Genomic DNA, 8221 nt, shown 5'->3' on the forward strand with positions numbered 1-8221 from the left:
TTAGAAATGATAGATAAATGGATAAGAAGTTTTTTAAAATAAAAAGAATGTTGCTCACTCAAAATTTATATTTTCTTTGAAAGAAATGAAACAGAAACACACAGTAGAAACTAGAGTGGAATCTGTGGACATATTGGCTTAGAGGAACAGAAGCAAGCATTTGAGTTCTGTGGCGTGATGGAGACCAAACACACCCTGCAGAAAGTAGGGAATATAAGCCAAAGTCATTGAGCCAAGTTGGAGGCTAGGGTGGAATTCTTCCTCCTGTAAAAGATGCCTTCACCCGACATCAGGCCAAGACAGGAGCCTGCTCACTGTCAAGGGCTATGACTTGTGGAAGCTATAAGATATGGAGGAAGAATGTGGTACAACCAGTACCTGGGACAAGCCACTTGCCCCCCTCCAAGCACAGACCTCTGATCTCTCTGATATAATTTCTGGATAGGAACACTGTGCTGACAGGATAAGACCTGGGGCCAGTTAGAAGGAAATTGTAAAACTGCCATGCCAACAGGGATTAGTGAAGGCAGAAAGAGGGGGAAAAGTATTTACATTCAAGTTAAGCCTGCAAATGAAAGTCCTACTGCTATCAAGGAAAAATATTGCTAAGAAAGGCATCCAACAAAATCAACATGGAAACCCAACCATTTATCGTCAATGAGATGCAAGTAATAGAACACTCTGAATAATACTAAAACATAATTGTGGGCCAGGCATGGTGGTTCACGCCTGTAATCCCAACACTTTGGGAGGCCGAGGCAGGCAGATCACCTGAGGTCAGGAGTTCGAGATCAACCTGGCCAATCTTGTGAAACCCTATCTCTACTGAAAACATAAAAATTAGCTGGGCGTGGTGGTGCACGCCTGTAATCCTAGCTACTCAGGAGGTTGAGACAGGAGAATCACTTGAACCTGGGAGGCAGAGGTTGCAGTGAGCCGAGATTGCACCGCTGCACTCCAGTCTGGGCAACAGAGTGACACTCTGTCTCAAGTAATAATAATACTATTAATAATTGTGTTTAATATATAAACATTGTTTTAAGAACTTTACATGTATCATATCATTTGATAAAAGCAATAGCACTATAAAGTAGCTACTATTACCTTCATCTCACAAATGGGGATACAGGGCAGAGAAGTTAGGGAACTAACTCTGGGGCTCACAGTTTGTCACTGTGAGTGCATAAATAACATATGCAATAAGTTCAAGAAATTATAAACAAGAACAAGAAAGAATGAAATTAAAATATGAAATTGTGAAATTAATAGAAAGACAATAATAATAGGTGCATATAGAAAAGAACTAATTGTAAATCATAAATATTTTGAAATGATGGTCAAGAAAATATCCTCAAGAGAGGATAAACTTCAACTAGACATAACTGAAGGACTATTTGGTGAAGTAGTAATGAGTAATTTACTTAGAACTTGGCATGGAAAGATAAATCAAATATATATGAAGCAGATGTTAACAATCACGGTGAATAGAAAAAGGGGCTCCAATGTGTATCTCAGAAATTCAGACACTAGACACTTGAGAGAATGCCTAAGAAATCACTATTTGAAGAGGTATCAGCTGAGAAATTTCCAGAAGCAAACAGAGATCTAATTTCTTAGATTAAAAGCACATCCTGAGTGCTGATCAGGATAAACAGAAATGCTCTCTCACACCTATACATATTGGAATGAAACTGCAGAACAAGGATGAAGGTAATATCTTAAAAGCAGCCAGAGAGAGAGAAAGATCATGTTATATACAAAACAATCAAGATTAGACTGACATCAGGCATCTTATCAGCAAAAATGGATGGCAAAAGTCAATGAAGTAATATCCTCAAAAGGCCATATGAATTCAACCATCTCCCCAGAGTTCCCTTTGTGGTCAAACTCTCCTTCAAGGGTGATAAAAGGTCTGAGAAAGCTTGCAGCTGTGGACTCTCACTGAAATCATTAGTGAAAGGTGTACTTATTAAATACTAATATAAGAAAAACATCAGCCCAGAGGAAATGAGTAGAATTCCAGACAATGCAGTGAGCAGGGAAATTATTTAAACAAATCAGGAAAAGCTGAGCTGTATGTATTCATGAGCCTTGCTAGTCTGTTAAAATGCTGATATATAACAGTCTTCAATTATACACCCCTGCAGTTTTTTCTGAGAGATGAAAGTCAGTTATTTTGGTTAAAATTTACAATAAAGACTGTATTAGGAGCAATAGTGACAGAGAAATACAAGTGTGGTTATGCTACTGTTGTTAAGGAAAAAGAGAATAGTTTTGTACTAGAGTAGTGCCAATTTGTCCTAGAATGTGAAAGAGCTTAGTGAAGAAAAATCTTGGAAATTAAATTTCACTTGCCTTGTTGTATAATACCTAAGTCAAAAGAAGTCATAATATAGTTTAAAAATTTGGAAAACTAAAATTTTGGATGAACTAAATCTAATGAAATCTCTGCGTATCAGCATTCCTACAACATATATTTAAGTGAAAAAAATGATTTTGTAGGATATATAATAATGACACCATATATATTTAGTTTTAAAACCATGGTAAACATGGGTAAAGCTCATATAATCATCACTTAACTCAAAAATATATTAATACCATCATCTCTAATTTCTACTTTTATTCCCTGAGAAACTCTCTAATTCCTAAATGTAACCACTATTCTAATTTCTAACACTATGGTTTTGTTTTCAAATTTTATATTAATGAAATCATCCAATATGCATTCTGTGGTGTCTTCATTTTGTTCAGCATTAAATTCATGATATTAATGTTTTTGGTTTGGATTCAATTATCCTTGGAAGAAAGTGCTATCTAACTATCTGTCTGTCTGTCTGTCAATAAACTGTTTATTTTGAAGTCATATTTTATTAAATTAGCCAGGATACATGAAGCCTATCTTAATAACAAAAGGTTAATAAAACACCTGGAAGATCTCAGTGAATAAACACAAGTTGTTTATTTCCCATTTATACAAAATCCTTGTAGGTCAGCTGAATCTTCATAGTTATTGGCCTCCAAATGTGATTTGGAGATCCACACTGCTTGGATCTCACAGTTCGGACATTTCAATATGTGGCCTCCACATTTGCTGCCAATGGAGAAGCAAAGTGATATGGTTTGACTGTGTCGCCACCGAAATCTCATCTTGAATTGTAGTTCTCATAATCCCCACATGTTGTGGGAGGGGATAATTGAACCAGTGGAGATAATTGAATCATGGGGGAGGTTTCCCTCATGTTGTTCTCATGATGATGAGTTAGTTCTCATGAAATTTGATGGTTTCATAAGGAGCTTCCCTGTTTGCTGGGCACTTATTCTCCTTTCTGCTGCCACGTGAAGAAGGACATGTTTGCTTTCCCTTCCACCATGACTATAACTTTCTGGAGGCCTCCTAGCCATGCTGAATTGTGAGAGGTTTGAATCTCTTTCCTTTATAAATTACTCAGTCTTGCATATGTCTGTATTAGCAGCATGAGAATGGACAAATATAGTAAATTGGCACCAGTAGAGTGGGGTGCGGCTGTAAAGATACCCTAAGATATGGAAGTGATTTGGGAACTGGGTAACAGGCAGAGATTGGAACAGTTCGGAGGGCTCAGAGGAAGACAGGAAAATGTAGCAAAGTTTGGAACTTCTTAGAGACTTGTTGGAATGACTTTGACCAAAATGCTGATAGTCATATGGACAATAAAGTCCAGGCTGAAGTGGTCTCGGATGGAGATGAGGAACTTGTTGAAAACTGAAGTAAATGTGACTCTTGTTATACTTTAGCAAAGAGACTGACGGCATTTTGCCCCTGCCCTAGAGATCCATGGAACTTTGAACTGAGAGAGATGATTTAGGGTATCTGGCAGAAGAAATTTCTAAGCAGCAAGGGATTCAAGAGGAAGCAGAGGATAAAAGTTTGAAAAATTTGCAGGCTGACAATGCAGTAGTAAAGAAAAACCCATTTTCTGAGGAGAAATTCAAGCCAGCAGCAGAAATTTGCATAAGTAACATGAAGCCAAACGCTGATTGCCAGGACAATGGGGAAAATGTCTCCAGGGCATGCCAGAGACCTTCATGGCAGCCCCTTCGTTCACAGGCCAAAAGCCCTAGGAGGGAAAATGGTTTCCTGGGTCAGGCCCAGGGCCTCCCTGCTATGTGCAGCCTGGGGACTTGGTGCCCTGCATCCCAGACGCTCCAGCTGTGGCTAAAATTGGCCAAGGTACAGCTTGCGATATGGCTTCAGATGGTGCAGCCCCCAAGCCTTGGTGGCTTACATGTGATATTGGGCCTGTGGCTGCACAGAAGTCAAGAATTAAGGTTTAGAAGCCTCCACCTAGATTTCTAAGGGTGTATGGAAACACTTGCATGTCTAGGTAGACATGTGCTGCAGGGATTGGAGTCCCCACACAGAGTCCCCACTGGGGTACTGCCTGGTAGAGCTGTGAGAAGAGGGTCACTGTCTTCCAGACCCCAGAATGGTAGATCCATTGACAGCTTACACTGTGCACATAGAAAAGCCATAGACACTCAATGCCAGCCTGAAAAGGAAGCCAGGATGAGGGGCCATACCCTATAAAACCACAGAAGTGGAATGGCCCATGGCTGTGGGAGCCCACCTCTTGCATCAGCATGCCCTGGATGTAAGACATGGAGTTAAAGGAAATCATTTTGGAACCTGAAGGTTTAATGACTGCCCTATTGGATTTCAGACTTGCGTGGGGCCTGTAGCCCCTTTGTTTTGGTCAATTTCTCCCGTTTGGAATTTTGGTATTTACCCAATGCCTGTACCTTCACTGTAACTAGGAAGTAACTATCTTGCTTTTGATTTTACAGGCTCATAGGCGGAAGGGACTTGCCTTGCCGCTGATGAGACTGTGAACTTGGACTTTTGAGTCAATGCTGGAATGAGTTAAGACTTTGGGGGACTGTTGGAAGGGCATGACTGTGCTTTGAATTGTGAGGACATGAGATTTGGGAGTGGCTAGGGGCAGTGTCCCCACCCAAATCTCATCTTGAATTGTAGTTCCTATAATCCCCATGTTTCATGGGGTGGACCCAGTGGAGATAATTGAATCATGGTAACACTTTTCCCCATGCTATTATTGTGATTGTGAGTTCTCATGAGATCTGATGGTTTTATAAAGGGCTTCCCTCTTTGCTGGGCACTCGTTTTTCTCCTTCCTGCCACCATGTGAAGAAGGACGTGCTTGCTTCTCCTTCTGCCATGATTGTTAAGTTTTCTGAGGCCTCCCCAGCCATGCTGAACTGTGAGTCAATTGAACCTCTTTCCTTTATAAATTACCTAGTCTTGGATATGTCTTTATTAGTGGTGTGAGACAGGACTAATACACAAAGGATATGAAATCACAAAGGAGCTGTTTTCTGCTCCATCACGGAAGTCTCACATGCATCACATCTATTCTCATCCATTTGCCACAACTAGCCAAAAAGCCCTTTTTTTAATCTGCCTAGAGATCAGGAAGTATTATCTCTGGATGCCTAGGCAGGACAGGTCAATCAGATATTAGTGGGCACTAGTGTTTTCTATGATACAGAACTTAATAAAAATAAGTTTCAGATACATCTAAATATACATTAGAATACTGTAACCACAGTAGAAGAAAATATTGGCTACTTTTTGTGATAAACTAATGATGGTAAGTGCACCCTACTTAAGCAAGAAAAGAAAGTGATCTGCCATAAAGAGAACAATGACATATTTAACTACAAAATATGTTACAAAATATTAATATCCCTAAAGGACAAATAAGCTCCAATAAATGGATAACAAAAAAAAAAGCCTGTAGAAAAATGGAGAAAATATATTTGCAGAATATTTATGCAGGTGGTAATGAAATTGACAATGATGTTTATCCTCAGCAGTAAACAGTAAAAAGTTTCACCCACCAGGACTATAGGAATTTTTCAAATGGGTAATTTTCAGAACCAGCAAAGTTATAGAAAAGTAGATATCAGTTGCACATGCTATTGGAGGAAATGTAAAATATAATTACCTTGTGGAAAGTAATCTGATGTAATATATTAAAACTTTATCCATGTATGTCTTATAATTCAGCAATTCCATGTTGGGAAATCCATACAAAGAAATACTTACACACATACAGAAGGAGCTGAGTTTAAGAAAGCACATTTTTCAGTGGGGTGTGGTGTTTCATGCCTGTAATCGCAGCACATTGGAAGGCCGAGGTTGGTGGATCACCTGAGGTCAGGAGTTTGAGACCAGCCTGGCCAACAAGGTGAAATCCTGTCTCTACTAAAAATACAAAAAGTTAGCCGGTGTAGTGGTGGGCGCCTCCAGCTACTCAGGAGGCTGAGGCAGGAGAATCTCTTGAACCTGGGAGGTGGAGGTTGCAGTGAGCTGAGATCACATTACACCATTGCACTCCAGCCTGGGTGACAAGAGTGAAACTCCATCTCAAAAAAAAAAAAAAAAAGAAAGCACACATTTCAACATCGTCTGCAATGGTATAAAATCATGCTAATTTAAAGATCCATTAATAAGGATTGGTTAAACAGTTTATAGTTTATTCACTGTATGTAATTCTATAAGCTACCAAAATCACAGACTTACCATAAAATGATTTTTCAGTTAGTAATTTTTTACCATAACTTTTTTGGGTAATTTATACCACTTTTTGGATGACTCTTCTTGTTTATGCTGAAAACATACAAAATAAATATAATCTAAAAATAATATTTTTTGTTTTAGACAAGAACACACTCAGAAATTTTCTCAACGCAATTTCTATGCAGAGAAGAGATGTGGGACAGATTTGAATTGCTGTCATATTTGTATGAACCCAAGACATTTTCCAAGACCAAGAGGGATAAAGACATAGCAATTTGTATGACCCTGGCATTTTATGTACATGCACTAGTTCCAAGTGTTTTAACCTACTCTTCTGTTCTGTGCCTTAAACTTTCTGTGTTGTAACTTTAAGTATGAATTGAATTAAAGATAATCCCAAGCCCCCAAGTGTCTCAAACAGTAAAAAAGTAAATGTTATAGAAAGAAAAGCAGGAAAAACTTTAAGCATGTAATAAAAGAGGGTTGTGATAAAAGAGGACTGAAGAGGGAAAAGGAATGAAAGATTCTGCCATCCTTCATGGTAGCCCACTCCCCTTGGTATGAGATACTGCTCCCTGGCTGAAAGTTGATTGCTGCACTCCCTCCGCCTTCTATACATGACTCCCTGTGCCTTTCCTTCACCACACAACTCACACTCTCTTCCTTCCTAGTGAGTCCACTAAGCCTTCATTGCATTATTACATTTCATTTATGAAAAACTGACTTTATTTTCCTTCATATTGTTTTTTATTGTTTATATGAGCTTGGTTTTATTGTCATTCTATTTTTCTCCATGAAAATAGTTTTGATGTCTTAGGTTGGGTCGAAAGGAATTATATTTTTTCCCACTAAAATTGATATAAATATTGTTTTCAATTGAATGATTTTACACAGTGGCACAGTTTCAGGTATGTTGCTAAGCAGGACAGTTGTTAAGCAAAGCACGAATGGATTAAGGAAATGTATGCAGAATGACATGCAAGGTGATCTATGATTACTGAGTGAGAAGGAGCAAGTTGCTCAGTATTATATAAGTATGATCTCACTTTTGTAAAAAAAAAAAAAAAAAAAAAAAAAAGGCCTGGGCTGATCTGATATGACCCTTTTAATAGTGATTATGTCCAGGTTTGTGTTGCAGACTTGTCACTCATTACAGGATCTTGAGACACAATGGAAAGGATCATATCCCAGCTATGTAACTTGTTAACTATAAGACTTCGAGCAACATAACACCTTACTCCTTAAAATTGCTTAAAAAAAATCTGAACATGAGGAATATTCTACTTCACAGGGTCGTTGTGATAATTAAATGTAGTAATCAATGACAGTCATGCCAGATACAGTAGATAGCCTGTACTTTGCAGCTACTATTTCTATCTATCATCTATCTGTTAATATATATCATCTATCTTTAATTTATCATCTATCTTGTTCAGGTTTTAAAAATGAACATGTATTAACTTTGTAAAAAGTTAAGGCTATAAGATGTGCTGAGCTTTTGCAATAGATTTTCCTGTACTATATACGACTGCCAATGGGAGAATTTGAATAAATGTGTACATTTGACTAAATCTGAATAAATGTTCATTTGATGGGACCATAGATTTGGGGGTCTAGCACTAGCTCTGTTTCTACACG

General features: G+C 38.3%; 1 long non-coding RNA gene across 1 annotated transcript in view; it reads left to right on the top strand.

Moving 5' to 3' along the window:
• The window catches only part of LOC108533194 (uncharacterized), a 320686-nt gene extending 313051 nt beyond the window's left edge, over positions 1-7635 (top strand). The window contains exons 9-11 of the long non-coding RNA XR_001886679.1: positions 4828-4902; positions 5018-5224; positions 6725-7635. This is a non-coding gene — a long non-coding RNA (uncharacterized LOC108533194). The remainder of the gene's footprint in view (positions 1-4827; positions 4903-5017; positions 5225-6724) is intronic.
• The last annotated feature ends 586 nt before the right edge of the window (positions 7636-8221 follow it).

This window comes from Rhinopithecus bieti, unplaced genomic scaffold (genome assembly GCF_001698545.2).
Source record: "Rhinopithecus bieti isolate Rb0 unplaced genomic scaffold, ASM169854v2 scaffold_10706, whole genome shotgun sequence".
Taxonomy (NCBI): Eukaryota; Metazoa; Chordata; class Mammalia; order Primates; family Cercopithecidae; genus Rhinopithecus; species Rhinopithecus bieti.